The following is a 20,361-nucleotide window of genomic DNA, read 5'->3' as shown; positions in this document are numbered from 1 at the left end:
AAACACAAACACAAGTATTAAATGCATCATGCATATGATGCCAATGATGCGTCCTGGTCACCCCTGACGCCAGTCGATCATCTCATACAAAAGTGAGGCCGAGTGGGTAGGGCTGTGACAACCGTGCACTCTGTCGTCACTACTCCTGATGAGTGACCGAGTGGACGGGATGCTGTCGGAGTACACCTATAAAAATAAATAGAATCATAGAATAGCCTACGCGGGGATTGAACCCGAGACCTATTGGGTTCTATGACTTAAGGTGAACTCTAGTAACCAGGAGAACCCAGCAGGGCCGTGCTGTCCGAGAAGAGTCACTGTCCGAGAAAATCTCGGCAGCATCTCCCCTGTACGGCGGACAATAAAAAATTTTCTACAAGCACTAAATACTCAGCCACAGGCGGCTGGAATCATAACAATAATAAAAATCAATCACCACACAGTTTATATATATATTCAGCCTCTGGCTGACACAACCACGCAGTAATAATACTCTGACTCAAAAACCACCCTACTCAACTACACTCGTAAAGCTCAAAACCGACGAACTCACCTCTTCTGCCATCCAGGCAGGCATGTAGTAGAATAAAAACCAAATCCAAATCCATCGATATAATAAAATCTATATCATGTCCATAAGCAAATAAATCCAGAATATAACGAGTTCAAACAGTCTAGAACAGAAAGAAACCAAAGAAAACCAAACATATCCTGGAGGTCTGCAGGACCAGCACTACGTGCAGTGAGGACTAGCGACTGGAACTCCCTCCTGACAGCATCAACCTGAAAATATCAACAATGGAGGCGGGGTGAGTCCAACACTCAGCAGGTACAGTTGATATGCAAAGTAAAGAAACAACACCTAGCACTAATCATGCGTACAGTCTCCTGATAAGAAAGATAAGAATGCATCTGAAATAAACAGAAGAATACTGTACTAACCAGGTCCTGAGTATAAGGTCAAACAGTCCGAGGGATAAGGAAATCCTGTATGCATGTCAAACATAGGTATCCAAACAATATGCAGCATATAAATGCAGCAAACACAAACACAAGCAATAAATGCATCATGCATATGATGCCAATGATGCGTCCTGGTCACCCCTGACGCCAGTCGATCATCTCATACAAAAGTGAGGCCGAGTGGGTAGGGCTGTGACAACCGTGCACTCTGTCGTCACTACTCCTGATGAGTGACCGAGTGGAAGGGATGCTGTCGGAGTACACCTATCCTCCTACCCCAAATCATAGATGGTGGAGCGCAATGCTCTCAACTCCCGGTACTCAAAGACGGGGAGGAATCCCTGCCGAATAACACGTTGTATCACAAGGTTGTAGAAGCTAGGTTTCGAACCCAGCACCCCTGACCCAAATTGTCACGCCCCCAGAAGAGTCACTGTCCGAGAAAATTTCGGCAGCATCTCCCCTGTACGGCGGACAATCAAAAATTTTCTACAAGCACTAAATACTCAGCCACAGGCGACTGGAATCATAACAATAATAAAAATCAATAACCACGCAGTTTATATATATATTCAGCCTCTGGCTGACACAACCACGCAGTAATAATACTCTGACTCAAAAACCACGCTACTCAACTACACTCGTAAAGCTCAAAATCGACGAACTCACCTCTTCTGCCATCCAGGCAGGCATGTAGTAGAATAAAAACCAAATCCAAATCCATCGATATAATAAAATCTATATCATGTCCATAAGCAAATAAATCCAGAATATAACGAGTTCAAACAGTCTAGAACAGAAAGAAACCAAAGAAAACCAAACATATCCTGGAGGTCTGCAGGACCAGCACTACGTGCAGTGAGGACTAGCGACTAGAACTCCCTCCTGACAGCATCAACCTGAAAATATCAACAATGGAGGCGGGGTGAGTCCAACACTCAACAGGTACAGTTGATATGCAAAGTAAAGAAACAACACCTAGCACTAATCATGCGTACAGTCTCCTGATAAAAAGATAAGAATGCATCTGAAATAAATTGGAGAATACTGTACTAACCAGGTCCTGAGTATGAGGTCAAACAGTCCGAGGGATAAGGAAATCCTGTATGCATGTCAAACATAGGTATCCAAACAATATGCAGCATATAAATGCAGCAAACACAAACACAAGCAATAAATGCATCATGCATATGATGCCAATGATGCGTCCTGGACACCCCTGACGCCAGTCGATCATCTCATACAAAAGTGAGGCCGAGTGGGTAGGGCTGTGACAACCGTGCACTCTGTCGTCACTACTCTTGATGAGTGACCGAGTGGACGGGATGTTGTCGGAGTACACCTATCCTCCTACCCCAAATCATAGATGGGGGAGCGCAATGCTCTCAACTCCCGGTACTCAAAGACGGGGAGGAATCCCTACCGAATAACACGTTGTGTCACAAGGTTGTAGAAGCTAGGTTTCGAACCCAGCACCCCTGACCCAAATTGTCACGCCCCCAGAAGAGTCACTGTCCGAGAAAATTTCGGCAGCATCTCCCCTGTACGGCGGACAATCAAAAATTTTCTACAAGCACTAAATACTCAGCCACAGGCGGCTGGAATCATAACAATAATAAAAATCAATCACCACGCAGTTTATATATATATTCAGCCTCTGGCTGACACAACCACGCAGTAATAATACTCTGACTCAAAAACCACCCTACTCAACTACACTCGTAAAGCTCAAAACCGACGAACTCACCTCTTCTGCCATCCAGGCAGGCATGTAGTAGAATAAAAACCAAATCCAAATCCATCGATATAATAAAATCTATATCATGTCCATAAGCAAATAAATCCAGAATATAACGAGTTCAAACAGTCTAGAACAGAAAGAAACCAAAGAAAACCAAACATATCCTGGAGGTCTGCAGGACCAGCACTACGTGCAGTGAGGACTAGCGACTGGAACTCCCTCCTGACAGCATCAACCTGAAAATATCAACAATGGAGGCGGGGTGAGTCCAACACTCAGCAGGTACAGTTGATATGCAAAGTAAAGAAACAACACCTAGCACTAATCATGCGGACTCCCGATAAAAGATAAGAATGCATCTGAAATAAGCAGGAGAATCTTGTACTAACGAGTCTAGGTCATCAGACCGAGGAGATAGAAAATCTGTATGCATGTCAAACATAGGTATCCAAATAATATGCGGCATATAAAAACACAAACACAAGCAATAAATGCATCATGCATATGATGCCAATGATGCGTCCTGGTCACCCCTGACGCCAGTCGATCATCTCATACAAAAGTGAGGCCGAGTGTGTAGGGCTGTGACAACCGTGCACTCTGTCGTCACTACTCCTGATGAGTGACCGAGTGGAAGGGATGCTGTCGGAGTACACCTATCCTCCTACCCCAAATCATAGATGGGGGAGCGCAATGCTCTCAACTCCCGGTACTCAAAGACGGGGAGGAATCCCTGCCGAATAACACGTTGTATCACAAGGTTGTAGAAGCTAGGTTTCGAACCCAGCACCCCTGACCCAAATTGTCACGCCCCCAGAAGAGTCACTGTCCGAGAAAATTTCGGCAGCATCTCCCCTGTACAGCGGACAATCAAAAATTTTCTACAAGCACTAAATACTCAGCCACAGGCGACTGGAATCATAACAATAATAAAAATCAATAACCACGCAGTTTATATATATATTCAGCCTCTGGCTGACACAACAACGCAGTAATAATACTCTGACTCAAAAACCACGCTACTCAACTACACTCGTAAAGCTCAAAACCGACGAACTCACCTCTTCTGCCATCCAGGCAGGCATGTAGTAGAATAAAAACCAAATCCAAATCCATCGATATAATAAAATCTATATCATGTCCATAAGCAAATAAATCCAGAATATAACGAGTTCAAACAGTCTAGAACAGAAAGAAACCAAAGAAAACCAAACATATCCTGGAGGTCTGCAGGACCAGCACTACGTGCAGTGAGGACTAGCGACTGGAACTCCCTCCTGACAGCATCAACCTGAAAATATCAACAATGGAGGCGGGGTGAGTCCAACACTCAACAGGTACAGTTGATATGCAAAGTAAAGAAACAACACCTAGCACTAATTGCGTACAGTCTCCTGATAAAAAGATAAGAATGCATCTGAAATAAATTGGAGAATACTGTACTAACCAGGTCCTGAGTATGAGGTCAAACAGTCTGAGGGATAAGGAAATCCTGTATGCATGTCAAACATAGGTATCCAAACAATATGCAGCATATAAATGCAGCAAACACAAACACAAGCAATAAATGCATCATGCATATGATGCCAATGATGCGTCCTGGACACCCCTGACGCCAGTCGATCATCTCATACAAAAGTGAGGCCGAGTGGGTAGGGCTGTGACAACCGTGCACTCTGTCGTCACTACTCTTGATGAGTGACCGAGTGGACGGGATGTTGTCGGAGTACACCTATCCTCCTACCCCAAATCATAGATGGGGGAGCGCAATGCTCTCAACTCCCGGTACTCAAAGATGGGGAGGAATCCCTGCCGAATAACACGTTGTGTCACAAGGTTGTAGAAGCTAGGTTTCGAACCCAGCACCCCTGACCCAAATTGTCACGCCCCCAGAAGAGTCACTGTCCGAGAAAATTTCGGCAGCATCTCCCCTGTACGGCGGACAATCAAAAATTTTCTACAAGCACTAAATACTCAGCCACAGGCGGCTGGAATCATAACAATAATAAAAATCAATCACCACACAGTTTATATATATATTCAGCCTCTGGCTGACACAACCACGCAGTAATAATACTCTGACTCAAAAACCACCCTACTCAACTACACTCGTAAAGCTCAAAACCGACGAACTCACCTCTTCTGCCATCCAGGCAGGCATGTAGTAGAATAAAAACCAAATCCAAATCCATCGATATAATAAAATCTATATCATGTCCATAAGCAAATAAATCCAGAATATAACGAGTTCAAACAGTCTAGAACAGAAAGAAACCAAAGAAAACCAAACATATCCTGGAGGTCTGCAGGACCAGCACTACGTGCAGTGAGGACTAGCGACTGGAACTCCCTCCTGACAGCATCAACCTGAAAATATCAACAATGGAGGCGGGGTGAGTCCAACACTCAGCAGGTACAGTTGATATGCAAAGTAAAGAAACAACACCTAGCACTAATCATGCGTACAGTCTCCTGATAAAAAGATAAGAATGCATCTGAAATAAACAGGAGAATACTGTACTAACCAGGTCCTGAGTATAAGGTCAAACAGTCCGAGGGATAAGGAAATCCTGTATGCATGTCAAACATAGGTATCCAAACAATATGCAGCATATAAATGCAGCAAACACAAACACAAGCAATAAATGCATCATGCATATGATGCCAATGATGCGTCCTGGTCACCCCTGACGCCAGTGAGGCCGAGTGGGTAGGGCTGTGACAACCGTGCACTCTGTCGTCACTACTCCTGATGAGTGACCGAGTGGACGGGATGCTGTCGGAGTACACCTATCCTCCTACCCCAAATCATAGATGGGGGAGCGCAATGCTCTCAACTCCCGGTACTCAAAGACGGGGAGGAATCCCTGCCGAATAACACGTTGTGTCACACTACCCATGAGCGGACCAACGGTGCCTAACAGAGTCCCTGCTGCAACACACTCAGCCTGAATCGACTACTAACCCATGAGTGGTGGTGTGTGCAGATCCATGTAACTGGCGATGTGCTCAACAATAATGGAGCGGACTATCGCACAGCATGCAATCATGCAAATGGTGCATGGCACTAACCACAAGAATATCCTGACCTAATCCACATATATATAAAAATGCATCAAAGGTCAACGAATCCAAAACAATCCAAAGGTATACAGAAGGTATAAAACCTAGGTCCTGAACATAGTGAAACATGGTATATCACTACCCCTATTAGCATGTATAAACAGGTAAAATATACCTGAGATGCAAAACCAATCAATCAATCAAGCATGTAAGATTTGGGTAGTGATTAACCGAAACAGATAAGAAACACAATTAATACAACATGTTAATTTAATTACTAAGCATATCAAATGACATAAGTCAAAAGTACCCGCCTCCGAAAATAGAAAGGTCCAATCTGACTCCGAGATACTCGTCTCGCGTCAAAGTCCTGTGTTAAATCCCACAGTTTAAATAATTTAATTATAAACAAATAGATAAACTAATTTCTAATCCACTGACCAGTTAGGGTTAGTTTCATTAACCCCAACTACACCGCTATACAACTTCTAAACCTAAATCAATAATTATTGCTAACACAACTAGCAATAATCTAACACAAAGATCAAAACCATAAACCTTACCTCAATTCAACCGCTGCTGGAAGTCACAAAGTTGTTACCCAATTATGATTGTTTACAGCCAGCAAAGATAAATTGCTGCTGGAACAAAACGAACAAACCAAAACAGTAATTAATCCACATTCTTAAACATACAGAATTTCCAACCAAGCTACACCTTACCTCAATCCTCACAGCAGGGAGGTTGCTGCTGGAAATTGCTAGCTGAAAATACCTACTGTCGCAAATTCTTGGCCGGAGCTACACTGATTCTACAACCACAGACATCCACCCGGTGAGCACAACATCCTGTACCAAATCTGAAATCCAAATCCAATAAACCTTACTTACCCGATACCTTCTTGTTTTCTCTCTGTCGACAGCTAGTGGTGAAGCAGGAAGATCCGATGGTGAGGCATAGGTCACGGTGAAGCCACTAGAGCTTGGAGTTTTGCCTTTGGTTGAAGACCAACTCGCTAGAGCGGCGGTGAACCAAGTCTAGGGCATGACTCGATACTGCTCGCTCTCGGCAGTGGCACACAGAGGAAGAACTAGGCTCGGCGGGGTGGACACACTGTTCCAGTCGGCTGTGGGTGACAACGGCGGCGCAAGATCACAGGGGAGGCCGGCAGTACTAGGGCACGACCCAATCGGCAGAGAGGCTCGGCCGTCGGCTGTGGTGGCTCCGGAATCTCCACAGCGAGGGAAAAAGAGAAGAAGGCGATCGGCGGCGCCGGGTGGCTAGGGCACCGAGGGGTGCGTCGGCGATTAGGGCACAGCCGTCGGGCTGTGGAGTCGTCGGGTGAGGCTCGGCAGGCACGCGCGGGGGAGAGAAGAAGGGAAGAGGCAATGGCTTCGGGTTTCGGGGAGGAAGAGACCGCCGGCCGGCGGTTAGGGCCGGCGGTTAGGGCCGGCGTCGGGCGTGAGAGAAGAAGAGGAGAAGGCTCGGATAGGGAGAAGAGTTTTCGGTGAGGAGAATAAAGAAAAGGAATTTAAAAAGAAAAAGTAAAAAAATTAACTTTTTCTCACTTAAATGGGGTAGCCCGAATAGGCTTTTCCGGGCCCCGTTTTTATCCCGTCAACTCGTCCGTACGAGCTCCGAAAAATTCCCTTATTAATATTCGTCATTTTTCCGGTATTTTACATCCTTGCTCTTGCGTATCGGGACTCCGGCTTCCTTGATCTTTGGCGCCGGTGGAGTCTTCCTAACCCTCTTTGGACATTTACTCTTGTAATGTCCAAATTCCCTACACTCAAAGCATCATATATGCAATTTACTAGAACTTAAATTGCTTGAGTTACCTAGGGTTGAGGTGGGATGTAAGCTCTCTCCTTCATCCCTTCCGGAGGTAGAAGCTTCTTCTCCTTGCTCCGAACTTGAAGAGGAACTCTCCTCCTCTTCTTCTTTAGATGTTGAGTAGCCCTCAACTTCTAAATCCATGCCTCCATGATGTGAGCTACTCGGCTCACTTGACTCCTCTTCATGGCTTGAAGTGGAGTTCCCCTCATGGAACTTAGCCAAGTTGTTCCACAATTCCTTGGCATTGTTGTATCCACCTATCTTACATAGAATGTCATTAGGTAATGAGAATTCAAATACTTTCATTACCTCATCGTTGATTGTGGAATGGTGGATTTGTTCCCTTGTCCACTTCTTCTTCTCGAGTGGTTTTCCTTCCTTATCCATTGGAGGCTTGAAACCTAATTGAACACAACTCCAATTTTCAAGGTTAGTCATAAGAAAATACCTCATTCTTACCTTCCAATACGCGAAGTCGTCGCGGTCATAGAAAGGTGGAATGGTGATGTCTTCTTCGAGTTGATCCATCTCTAGCTTGTGCTCCCTCGGGTGTTAATCCGGCGAAGTGCGACCTCGCTCTGATACCACTTGTTAGGATCGATGATCGCGGCTAGAGACGGGGGGTGTGAATAGCTGCCCCAAATCGTTCGTTTCTTTCTACAAATCAAGGTTAGCGCAGCGGAAATAAACAATAGAAACGACAACGGAGAATAGCAAACCTCAAACTCGTCGATGTAACGAGGTTCGGAGATGAAACTCCTACTCCTCGGCGTGTCCGTAAGGTGGACGAGCCCTATCAATCCATCGGTGGATGAGTCCCCGGAGAACCGACTAATAAATACTCCTTGTGGGTGGAGAAACCTCGCCACAATAGCTTGCAACAGCAATATGGAAATACAAAGAAGAGCAAGAACAAAATACACAATGAATGTACAAATACTCGCTTGCCTTCTCGTCGACTGAAGTCCCGGATGAAGCACCAACTTCACGGACGAATGCCAACAAGCAACTCAGTCAAAGAAGCTCACCCGAAGCTTCGGAGCTCAGCAAAGCTCAAGAGCACAGTCAGGAGTAGGAAGAAGAAGAGAAGCTGTAAAGGATCTCGATCTCCTTTTATAACCTCTGATATCCTGAGCAAACCTGCGAACCTGCAAGGCAAAAAGACCAGAACACAGAAGCCCAAAATAGCCTAGCCGTTGAGTCACAACGGCTAGGGCCAGACCGATCAGGCATCACCCTGATCGGTCTAGGCTCTGATCGATCGGCCGATCGATCCAGAGCTATGCTGTGCGATCGCGAGCTTCTCCCAACTCAATCCACTGATCGGTCGGGAGGAGGCTTGTCGCGGGGCCTCACCCAATCGATTAGCTGATCGATGGCATGAGCCGATCGATCGTCTGATCGATCCAGTCTTGGTTTTGCCCAAACCAAGTCCAAACCAATATCCGGTCAAACTTGACCTCTTGGTACATCATGCTTAGCATCCGGTCACCCTTGACCTGCTAAGACTCCACACCAAGTGTCCAGTCAATCCTTTTGACCCACTTGGACTTTTCTTCTTCGTGTCAAGTATCCGGTCACTCCCTTGACCTACTTGACCTTCTCAACACCGGATGTCCGATCACCCTTGATCCATCTGGATTTTCCTGCCGGCTTCACTCACGGGACTTTCACCTAGCTTCACTCACTAGGGTTTTCACCTGGCTTCACTCACTAGGACTTTCCATCTGCTTGGCTTCACTCACTAGGACTTTCCATCTGCTTGGCTTCACTCACTAGGACTTTCCATCTGTCTGGCTTCACTCACCAGGACTTTCACCTAGTTTCACTCACTAGGATTTTCATCTGCTTGGCTTCACTCACCAGGACTTTTCATCTGCCTAGCTTCACTCACCAGGACTTATCCGTCTGCCTGGCTTCACTCACCAGGACTTTCCACATCCGGTCCAGAGAACGAGCTACCGAGCCCTCTCTGACCACAGTTCAGAGAACGAGCTACCGAGCCCTCTCCGACTTCCATCCGGTCCAGAGAACGAGCTCCCAAGCCCTCTCTGACCACAGTCCGGAGAACGAGCTACCGAGCCCTCTCCGACTTCCATCCGGTCCAGAGAACGAGCTCCTGAGCCCTCTCTGACCACAGTCTGGAGAACGAGCTACCGAGCCCTCTCCGACTTCCCATGTGCCAAGCTTCCATACTTGGACTTCTCCGTGCCAAGTCTCCATACTTGGACTTTTCCCGTGCCAAGCTCCCTGCTTGGACTTTTCCCATGCCAAGCTCCCTGCTTGGACTTTTCCCGTGCCAAGCTCCCTGCTTGGACTTTTCCGAGTCAGGTCAACTCACCTCGGGTCAACCAGGTGATGTGCGTAGATTATATACTCTTTTATGCATGTTTTTTACGCACATTTACATACTTTGAGCATGCTTGATCTATGCATTTTTATACTTCCAGCTTTCCTTTTAGCATATTTACTCTTTTGGTTCGGAGATCTGCTTTTTGTGCATTTTCTGTACACAGGAGTCGATTTGGTGAAGAATCTACATCTTTGGGCATGCATTGGAGGAAACGAAGGGAGAAAGCACCGGGCCGTGTACCTCACACGGCCCTGCCTATGGAGCTCGGGCCGTGTGGAGTTTGACACCAACAGAAGAGGAAGATGACATGGCCGTGAACCTCGCACTAGTGTCAAGATTTGAAGCCAACCAGGCGAAGCCTTACATGGCGTGTGGATCTACATGTGTGAGACTTCGAGACCAGCGGTGTGGCGTGTGCACCACTGGCTGTAGCATTCAGTGAGGGGTTACGGCGTGTGGAGTCACACGGCAGCACTGGCAGGAGAGGGCTGGACATGGCGGTGTGAATCTCACACGGCCGTGTCACGGGCCGTGTGGCGCCCGATTCCCTCCTCTATTTAAACCCTTCTTCATGAATTGAAAGGGATCTCTCCCCCTTTGGGAGAAAGCAAGATTTGGTGGTTTCCTCCCATTCTTGGGAGGATTTATGGGCGATTCTAAGGGAGACCTCGGCGATTCCGGCTCCGGAGCGTGGATTGGATCCGAAGACGAAGCTTCTTTGTAGATAAGTTTTCTCTTCTCCCCTCTTCTTGTTTTCTTGGATTGGGGATTCAAGGAATGCTTGTAATCTCTATTCTTTCGGGTTTTCTTCCTCGATTCATGGAGTAGATCTTGTATTCTAGGATTAAGGGAGTATTTGTATGATGGATTGATGTAATCTCTTATGGATTTGCCATTTTCTTGTTTCAATGACATTATCTTGCTTGTATCAATTAGATCTTGAATGATTGATGGTGGTTTATGCTTAATTCTCATTCTTGATTGATTGTTTGGATTTCTTATGGACTTGGTAAGGATAAACTCTCACTCGATCATCCGAGGGATCCACGTGACAGGTGCAAGCCCGTGTAAGGACGTTTGAGAGATAATCTTGAAGAGGAAATAGGAATATTCAAGAGAGTAGGATGGATTCTATGATTAGCTTCTTGTATCTTTATAGATTAATAAGTTGTGGGCTTCTATGTTGATATCCGAGGATGACATAGTAATAGGTGCGCTTCTGTGTAAGGACAACGTAGGTTCATGTCTAATTAATCCTATTTAGATACATTTCTCAGTCCTTAGCCGGTTGTCTATTGTAAGAGGGAACCGGCAACTTTCTACATGTTTGGCAATTGAGGAATAAGAATTGGTGAACCATTTACATTCAAGAAATCTTACAAAGAAATCGAAACTCCTAGAATCTCCCTTTATCATAACCCAAAACACTAAACTCTTGTTTGTTGATCTCTAATATTAGATTTGTTTACCTTTACTTTGCTTTTGAAACGATTGGATAGTTGTTTAGCTAATTCGTATTGAGACATTTCTAGTGCTTATTCCTGTCCCTGTGGATACGATAATCTTTTATATTACTTGCGACATTTCCGTACACTTGCGGAGCGTAACAAGTTTTTGGCGCCGTTGCCGGGGACTGCGCTATAACATTAGGAATTATCAATTGAGTTAGACTAAACATAACATTTGTTTTCCTTTCATATTGCATAGTTGTAACTAATCATTAGATTTCTATTTTTTTTTACTTACTTGTATAACTTTCACTTCTTGTTAATTCCTTTTGTACAAATTCAATTCTGTATTTTTGATTCTTCTAATTTTCTTTTTGTGTCGAATTGCTATCTGCTATCTTGTTCTTGTGTATGCGAAGATCTAACTTTGCAGGGGAATTCTTTCCTTTTGACCCTGAGATTGATAGAACTTTCCATAAAAGAAGAATTCTGCAAAGGCAAATTGAAGAACAGGAACATTTGAATATGGCAAATAGACCACTTAAGGATTATACAGCACCCTATGCGAGAGGTTTTCGATCTAGTATTTCAAGACCTTCAGTGGAAGCTAATAACTTTGAGATCAAACCCGCAATTATATCTATGGTGCAGCAGAACCAATTTGGTGGAGGACCTCATGAGGACCCTAATCAACACTTAGAGGTCTTTTATGAAATATGTGGTACCATGAAAATGAATGGAGTTCCTTCAGATGCAGTTAGATTATTATTATTTGGGTTTTCTTTAAGAGATAGGGCAAAGCAATGGCTGAATTCTTTGGCCCCTAACAGCATCACCACTTGGGAGCAGTGTGAGCAACAGTTTCTTGATAAGTTCTATCCACCAAGCAAAACAGCTCATATGAGGAATTTAATTGCAAGCTTCAAGCAAACTGACTCAGAATCTCTTTTTGAAGCATGGGATAGATATAATAGTATGCTCAGACAATGCCCACATCATGGGTTGGAAAGATGGTTAGTGTTGCACACTTTTTACAATGGTATCAATTATCATACCAAAGTGTCCCTTGATTCAGCTGCTGGAGGGGCACTTATGAACAAAAGCTTAGATGAAGCCGAAGAAATCATTGAAAGTGTAGCACAAAATCATCATCAATGGGCAAATGAAAGAAGTGGTGGCTATTCCTCTGTAAACCCAATAATTAAAGCATCAGGGAAGTTTGATGTAGATGCAGTCACTCTTTTGTCTGCAAAATTGGACGCTCTTACAAAGAAATTTGAGAATATGGGGACTAGTGCTAATATGGTCAATGCTATTAGTACATCTTGTGAAGTATGTGGGAGTTCAGAGCATTCAAATGACTCATGTCCATTGGGAGCTATCACTGCACAAATCAATCAACTTGAACAATGTGATGCAATCATGAGTTACAATCAAAGGAAGAACAACCCATACTTAAATACTTATAACCCTGGATGGAAGAGTCATCCAAATTTTTCTTACAGAAATAATCAAGACCAAGGACCATCTATGGGGGCAAGACCAAATTTTCAAGCTGGGCAACAAAATTTTCAACATCTATCTTCTCAAGGCTTACCAAAGTCAAATGTTGAAAAGATGCTTGAAGAAATTATCTCAACTCAGAATGAAATGAAGCAAGATATAGCAAAGCTCATTCAGAGAATGGATAATTCTGAAAAGCATCAAAAGATTCAGGATAGTCAAATTGCCCAACTAGCTGCCTCATCATCCAGAGCACCAGGACAACTTCCAGGAAAACCTGATGTGAATCCTATGGAGCATTGCAATAGGATTGAGCTTAGGAGCGGACGGACCTTGGGAGACTCCCAAGTGACTGCTTCAAAAGGGATACAAAAAGAAGAAGAGCTCTCTCCTCCTATACCAAATCAGATTCAAGCTAATGAGGAGAGTACCATTGAGGTTGAAGAGACTCTTCCACTGAACCATCAGAGCAAAGCTGTCCCTTTTCCTCAGAGACTTACAATGCTCAAGAAGGATGAAGAATTTGGCAAGTTTCTAGAAAAGGTTAAGGAAATTTGTGTAGAGGTACCTCTTATTGATGCTATTCTACAAATGCCTAGATTTGCCAAATTCCTGAAGGATCTCATGTCAAATAAGAGAAGAAGAGGAGAGGTCGAGACCATTGCGCTTAGTGAGGAATGTAGTGCTATTTTTGAGAAGAACACTTCTCCAAAACTGAAGGACCCAGGGAGCTTTTATATTCCTTGCAACATAGGAAAAGAATTTTTTGAAAAAGCTTTTTGTGATTTGGGGGCGAGTGTTAGCCTCATTCCCTATTCAATTTGTAATAAATTAGGTCTCAAAAATATTAAACTTACTACTATGGCACTTCAACTTGCCGATCATTCCTACAGGTACCCTTTGGGTATTATAGAGGATGTGCCGGTAGAGGTGGATGGGAACGTTATTCCCACAGATTTTGTTGTGTTGGACATGGAAGAGGACCCTAGGATTCCTATCATATTAGGAAGACCTTTCCTTGCTACAGCTGGAGCTATAATTGATGTCAAAAATCATAAGCTTTCTTTGGTAATTGGTAAGGAAAAGTTGGAATATGATTTATCTAATATCTCTAACCATGTCTCGTCTCTTTTAAATGCTTGTAGCAGGACAAGCATTTATAAACTTGAGGAATGGAATTTCCATCCTCATGGAAGGCCACCGAATGAAGGAGACAATGTGGTGGAAGATGTTGGGAGAAGATCTCCCAACAGAAACGAAAAGTATATCTGTCCTCCAAGGGCGAGGAAAAGGAGCGAATGATTAAGTTTGGTCGAGCTAAAGACCTTAAACAAGCGCTTCTTGGGAGGCAACCCAAGGGTTTTTTTTTTTTAGTTAGTTTTGATTTGTATTGTAATTTCTTTTAGTTTGATGCATTCTTTTGATTTTGTTTTCAGGTTAGGTGCAAAACAGTGTGCTATACACGGCCAGGCAAAGGTTGCAGAGAATGGAAGTGTTTGGGCCGTGTCATCCAGACACGGCCGTGTGGGATCTCCCGAGGAGAAAAAGGTATAGGCCGTGTCATAGACACGGCCGTGCAAAGAATCCCGAGAGGAAAGATGGAGAGGCCGTGTCTCGTGCGAGGAATCCAGAGAAGGAAGAGGGGGAGGCCGTGTGGATCTACACGGCCCGTGCAAAGAATCCCAAGAGGAAAGATGGGGAGGCCGTGTAGATCTACACGGCCCGTGTAGGAGAACTATTAAAGTCTACCTCCTACCTCACACGGCCAGATCTTGGCCGTGTTCCGCACACCCCCAACTCTCCAAAACATATCTTTCTCTCCCAATTTCTTAAAAACTCCTCTCTAATCTCTCAAGATCTTTTAGATCCGATTCTCCTCCTCTCTAAGACTTGGACTTTTGTTCTCTTAACCTAAGATCTTTTGTTCTTTGAAGTTTTGTACTTTGAAGTTCCACAACTCTAAATAATTCTTCCCCTATTTAAACTCATCAAGATGTCCAATATTTTGAAGAGATTACGCAAAGGAGGTGGTGGATCTAGTGGAGACAAAGAGAAGGAGCCATCAAGAGACAAAGGAAAACAACCAGTGAAGGGCAAAGGCAAAAGGACTTCACGCAACGAAGGTAATGACAATGAATTCAATATTGTGTTCAGAAATGATGATCAAGTAACTAGATTTGCAATTCTTGTCAATAGAAAGATAGTGTGTACTAGATATATGGACCCAACTGTTCTTGATATGCTTGGAATTAGGGAAGATGTAGATTTGATGATTGGGTTTTTGGATTGGAGTGATATTATGTACACACATTTGCCTACATATCCTCGTCTTGTTTTAGAATTTTTAAGTTCATTGGATGTCCATTTTACTAACGAAGATGATTATTTTGGAAAAATCTCTTTTAGATTAATGAATCAAGAATTTCTATGGGCATTTAGTGACTTTAATTCTTGTTTTGGAATAACCACCGGTAGCCCTCGTAGGTTTGATCCAAGGTTTAATTGGGATCATTTTTGGAATGCAATAACTGGGTTAGATCAACCTTATGAGCCTTCAAGAACTAAGGCCTCCCATATGCAAAACCCCATCTTTAGGTATCTACATAGAGTCATGAGTAAAACTATTTTTGGTAGGGGAGAGAGTGATGGGGTGGTTAAGAAGATAGAGCTTTATGCTTTATGGGCTATGCTTTATAAGGTTGAATTTGACTCTGGTTTTCATTTTGTTCAAACCTTATTGAGATCAGCTAGGGCATCATCGGGATCAATTGTTTTTGGTGGTTTGATTACCCGAATAGCTTGTAATTTAAATCTTGATGTTGATGGGTTGGAAATAATTCATGGTAATGACATGATTGACATTGATACATGTCTTTCTATGAAAATGATCGTTCGGGATGAGAATGGTTTCGCGTTTCCTAGGAGGAGTGGTTCTCCTTTACCCCTTCCTTTTCCTGAACGAACTACTATTCGTAACCGGGCTAATTGGGTAATTTCTGAGTTAGATTTTGAGGATAACCCTTCTATACCTGGAGACACTGAGCCACATAATGAACCCTCGTCATCTGGACATACGCAGCCTTCTAGTTTTATGGAGCCTGCTAGACATTCTTTTGCATATGGCACGGGATCTTCTAGGTTTGATTTTTCAGATTTTCGTACGTCTCTAGAATCACTTCATGAGAAGCAAGATTCCCAACGAAAAATGTTGGAGGGGCGCTTCTCTTTATCTGATGATCAGTTTAGGGAGGTACAAAATCATTTTCAGTTTACGAGGAATTTTCAAGGTCAAGTGGCTGAGTTTGTGCAAGATTATGATACTGATCAGGCTAGGATGAGAGATTTTATGCAGAGTATGACGCTTACTAGCCAACCAGTTGATGCTTTATATGAGTATCATAGATCCTTGGGTGAGATTCCAGGTTTTCCTAGTTTTCCTATTGGCCAACCACGTCGTAGACCTCCTTTCCCTCGTCCACCTCCACCTCCTCCACCATACTGATTTCATCGGGACGGTGAAAAGTATGGGTGTCATGTATTGTTTAGTTTGGTTTTCAGTTTTTAGTTTTTGATTAGTTTTTCATGTTGGTTCTTATTTTCATTGCTTGTTGCTTTATTTTGCTTGTTTTTGAAATAATCATGGCAAAAAAAAAAAAATTTTTGAGAACATCAAATCTTCACTTATATGCTTTCTTGGATTCAAGTGAAATGTTAGCACGATTATTGTCTCGATTCATGATGTTCGCATGATGCTACTAGTAAACTTTGTGTAGTTCTTTTTTCTATCTTGGGAAGCATTAATAAGCTAAGAATCTTATGGTGATGAGTTTTAGTTTTGGTTCAACCTTAAGGATTTTATCTTCACTACACTTGTGCTTGATGCTTGAATAGTTGATGTCATTGAAATAGTCATGATTCATCTTGTTTGCTTAGTACTTGGTTTCCATGGTGATCTCTCAACTTTCATTTTGGTTACTGGATGAGGCTCAAATCATTAAAGCTCATTTGGAAAAATCAAAATATCCCAACATGTGTGCTAAAAGTACATTTGTAAATAAGTTTTGCACAATGCAAACACTTATAAAAAAAATGAAAAAAAATGAACAATAAGGGATATAAAAAACAGTTGTCATGAGTGGAATCTAGCGAGTCACCCCTTTGAGACCGAGTTAGGTTACTGGGGAAATGACTGTTTAGTTTCTCTTGAGATTGAGCACACCTTTGAGACCTTGGGTTAGTTGAGAAATATGAACCAAGTGAATGGTAAGTAAGTGCCTATCACTGGTTATTTGTCTTTCACTGGAAACATTAGGAATTCAAATTTGATGACGACTTGACTAGGACATGGATTGAAACTTGAAGGGTGTTGAGTTACTTTTACACTGCGCACAAGATTCTTATGCTTGAACCATACTTTACTTGTTTCCATGATCAAGCTTGTTAATGAAACTTTTTGATAGAGTTAGGAAAGTGCACTGGGTTTTATGAATGTGTTGTAGAACATATGAATTTAGACTGCAGCATTTTGCTTGAGGACAAGCAAAGGTTTAAGTCTGGGGGTGTGATGTGCGTAGATTATATACTCTTTTATGCATGTTTTTTACGCACATTTACATACTTTGAGCATGCTTGATCTATGAATTTTTATACTTCCAGCTTTCCTTTTAGCATATTTACTATTTTGGTTCGGAGATCTGCTTTTTGTGCATTTTCTGTACACAGGAGTCGATTTGGTGAAGAATCTACATCTTTGGGCATGCATTGGAGGAAACGAAGGGAGAAAGCACCGGGCCCTGCACTGGTATGGAGCTCGGGCCGTGTGGAGTTTGGCACCAACAGAAGAGGAAGATGACATGGCCGTGTGAACCTCGCACGGCCGTGTCAAGATTTGAAGCCAACCAGAGCAGAAGCCTTACATGGCCGTGTGGATCTACACGGCCGTGTGAGACTTCCAGAGACCAAGCAGGCTGTGGCCGTATGCACCACACGGCCATGTAGCATTTCCAGAGAGCAGAGGGGTTCTGGCCGTGTGGAGTCACACGGCCGTGCAGCTTTGGCAGAGAGGGAACTGGACATGGCCGTGTGAATCTCACACGGCCGTGTCACGGGGCCGTGTGGCGCCCGATTCCCTCCTCTATTTAAACCCTTCTTCATGAATTGAAAGGGCATCTCTCCCCCTTTGGGAGAAGGCAAGATTTGGTGGTTTCCTCCCATTCTTGGGAGGATTTCTGGGCGATTCAAGGGGAGTTCTTGGCGATTCCGGCTCCGGAGCGAGGATTGGATCCGAAGACAAGGCTTCTTCGTAGATAAGTTTTCTCTTTTCCCCTCTTCTTGTTTTCTTGGATTGGGGATTCAAGGAATGCTTGTAATCTCTATTCTTTCGGGTTTTCTTCCTCGATTCATGGAGTAGATCTTGTATTCTAGGATTAAGGGAGTATTTGTATGATGGATTGATGTAATCTCTTATGGATTTGCCATTTTCTTGTTTCAATGACATTATCTTGCTTGTATCAATTAGATCTTGAATGATTGATGGTGGTTTGTGCTTAATTCTCATTCTTGATTGATTGTTTGGATTTCTTATGGACTTGGTAAGGATAAACTCTCACTCGATCATCCGAGGGATCCACGTGACAGGTGCAAGCCCGTGTAAGGACGTTTGAGAGATAATCTTGAAGAGGAAATAGGAATATTCAAGAGAGTAGGATGGATTCTATGATTAGCTTCTTGTATCTTTATAGATTAATAAGTTGTGGGCTTCTATGTTGATATCCGAGGAAGGCATAGTAATAGGTGCGCTTCTGTGTAAGGACAACATAGGTTCATGTCTAATTAATCCTATTTAGATACATTTCTCTGTCCTTAGCCGGTTGTCTATTGCAAGAGGGAACCGGCAACTTTCTACATGTTTGGCAATTGAGGAATAAGAATTGGTGAACCATTTACATTCAAGAAATCTTACAAAGAAACCGAAACTCCTAGAATCTCCCTTTATCATAACCCAAAACACTAAACTCTTGTTTGTTGATCTCTAATATTAGATTTGTTTACCTTTACTTTGCTTTTGAAACGATTGGATAGTTGTTTAGCTAATTCGCATTGAGACATTTCTAGTGCTTATTCCAGTCCCTGTGGATACGATAATCTTTTATATTACTTGCGACATTTCCGTACACTTGCGGAGCGTAACACCAGGTCAACCTTGACCACGGGTTGCACCCACAATCTCCCAAGCTTGTATCCTTGTAAAACATTAAGATACAACTTTTCTGTTCACGTCAAACATTGTCAAACATAACTCGTCAAACATCAAAACACAACTCGAGTCAAGTCAACTCGAGTCTGGTCAACCAGGTCAACCTTGACCTAAGGTTGCACTAACACACACCACGTCAACACTATGGGGGTGCCCGGGGGAGGTTCCAGGTTCCCGAGAGATATAAAAGGAGGATTCAATCAGCATCTCAACAACAACAATCTAAATGACTTTTGCTCTTGCGCGCTGCTCCGGAAATGACTCAACGACACCCAAACACTACCCCGATAACTGAAGTCAAGAATCTTCAAATCTGTAGTTGTCAGTAACTTTTAATATTTTACATCTATATTATAATTCAAATATTCTTGTAATATTTAAACTGATAATGGATTACCCAATGAAAGTGATCAACGATTGTGAGCCTTGGAGTAGGAGTCATCAAAGGCTTCGAACCAAATAAATCAAAGTGTTAGCGATTGCTTATTTTTCTTTCTGTCTTTATTCTGCTACTACTTATCTCTCAAAAGTTTTAAACGAATGTGAAAGCCATGAGCACTATTCACCCCTCTCTAGAGCAATGATCCTATAATTGGTATCAGACTGGGGTCACTTCGAATCGGTGAAACTACCATTCAAGTAATTTTTTTTCATGGTATAGTTTTTTAAAATTTTTTAGAGTTGATCAAAATTGGTATAATTGCCAATCATTCTTCTCGATCACAATCGATTGTTTTGTTTCTCAAAGTTGGTGCAACACCACTCGAGTTCTTTAGTTTTTCATAAATTCTTTATACCATACTACTAATCCAAGACTATGTCTTGGGACAAGTTTCCACATTTTATTATGTGCAACATTATTTTTCAAATGGCTTACAAAGAAGGCTATAGCACCGCATGCCCACCACTCTTCTCCGTGGAAGATTTTGGCTACTGGAAGAGCCAAATGAAGTACCACCTCAAAACATAAGTCGAGATATGGATCATCATCCAAACCGGCTTCACACTTCCACTCGACGACACTGGAAAACCAGTATCCTATAAAAATTGGGACCAAAGCCTAATGAATAAGATCGAAGCTAATGCAAAGGCAACCGAAACTCTTTAATGTGGCTTAACTAAAGAGGAGTTGAATCGGGTCAGACCCTTCAATAGTGCTAAGGAATTATGGGAAAAGCTAATCAAGCTACACGAG

The 20,361-nt window shown here is 43.0% G+C and overlaps 1 long non-coding RNA gene and 1 other non-coding gene across 2 annotated transcripts; both read right to left on the bottom strand.

The window, feature by feature from the left end:
• Window positions 1–6,388: 6,388 nt before the first annotated feature.
• LOC121987342 lies at window positions 6,389–6,681 on the bottom strand. The gene is made up of 3 exons (XR_006113510.1): window positions 6,658–6,681; window positions 6,490–6,578; window positions 6,389–6,405 (listed from the first exon to the last, which is right to left on the bottom strand). It is a non-coding gene; the product is annotated as an uncharacterized LOC121987342 (long non-coding RNA).
• A 5,624-nt stretch (window positions 6,682–12,305) lies between these two features.
• Window positions 12,306–12,411, bottom strand: LOC121988158. Its single transcript, XR_006113902.1, has one exon. It is a non-coding gene; the product is annotated as a small nucleolar RNA R71 (small nucleolar RNA).
• Window positions 12,412–20,361: the final 7,950 nt, after the last annotated feature.

The sequence above is a fragment of the Zingiber officinale genome, chromosome 5B (assembly GCF_018446385.1).
Source record: "Zingiber officinale cultivar Zhangliang chromosome 5B, Zo_v1.1, whole genome shotgun sequence".
Taxonomy (NCBI): domain Eukaryota; kingdom Viridiplantae; phylum Streptophyta; class Magnoliopsida; order Zingiberales; family Zingiberaceae; genus Zingiber; species Zingiber officinale.
This window is presented reverse-complemented; position numbering and strand designations above follow the sequence as displayed.